Genomic DNA, 1398 nt, shown 5'->3' with positions numbered 1-1398 from the left:
TCAATCAATCAATTATTATATTAAATTAAAATAGTATTTAATATGTTTTTTATTGATATATTATTATATAATATCTGATAATGTTTTATATTATTATTAATAATAATTAATAATTAATTAATTAATTAATTTTAGGTTGATTTCGATTTTTTCCATTAATTAATAATATATCTGTTTTTTTTTGATAAAAATAAATAAATAAAATTAAAATTAGATATCATTTAATAATAATTTATAAAAATTAAATATTAATTATTATATAATTTATTTTAAAAAATTATATATTATACATGTATAACTAAAATATATTTAAATTTAAAAATAAATTTAAATTTATTTAAACTATTTTAGTATGATAATAATAATAATAATAATAATAATAATAATCACACAATAGTTTTTAAAAAAGCCAATCAAATACATATAGAGTTATTTAAATAAAAAAAATCTAAAAGTTATATCTAAAACATGAAATCAAAAATAATTTTTATATAAAACAAGATTTTTATCGGCAATAAAAACAAGTCATGACTTTACAAAAAAAATAATAATATAATAAATAATATAATAAATATATATACAAAATAAAGATATAATTATTTAAATACAATAATAACAAAACGATTGTGTGTGTGATCTGCATATAAAACTAAAAAACTATAAAAAACAAAAAAAATAATAAATAAATAAAAATTTTAAATACATATTACACTCAATACGTAAAACAATCAATATATATAAAAAATTATTATTTTTTAAAGTAATATAATAATAATGTTTTAACAAAATTTTCATTAACACCAAAAAAATTAATACTAATAATAATAATTAGTATTAAATAATATTTAAATAAATTTTTATATACAATTGTATTCAAACAAAAATAAAAACAAAAAAATTACTACTTATTTGGCATAAAAATAGTATTAATTGTGTATTTCATGTATGTTTTATATATACTCTATATATATATATAGAAAGTAATAATAATAATTATTATTATTATTATCATCAAAACTATTGCTATGAATAATAATACAGTAATAATAATAATTATTATTATTATTAGTTGTTAACTAAGCGAATATACCATTTGTATTGACATTTAAAATAAAGTGTTTTTATTATTATTATTATAATTATTATTATATTTTATTTTAAAATTTCCAATTGAATTGAACTTAAAAATGCTTGAAATCGTGTGTTACTATTAATAATATATTTATTTAAAAGTTTATTATTATTATTATTATTATATATAAGATAACTAATAGTATTGGTGTACATATGTTTTGCTGGAAAATTGCTAAATATTTTATTTTTATTTTTTAAATTTATTTATATATACAGTGTATATGTGTTTTACATTATTATCATTATTGAAGCAAATTATGAATC

The sequence above is a fragment of the Oppia nitens genome, unplaced genomic scaffold (genome assembly GCF_028296485.1).
Source record: "Oppia nitens isolate AA-2021 unplaced genomic scaffold, nextdenovo-longstitch-racon4-pilon3 scaffold16_pilon_pilon_pilon, whole genome shotgun sequence".
NCBI classification, from domain to species: domain Eukaryota; kingdom Metazoa; phylum Arthropoda; class Arachnida; order Sarcoptiformes; family Oppiidae; genus Oppia; species Oppia nitens.
This window is presented reverse-complemented; position numbering follows the sequence as displayed.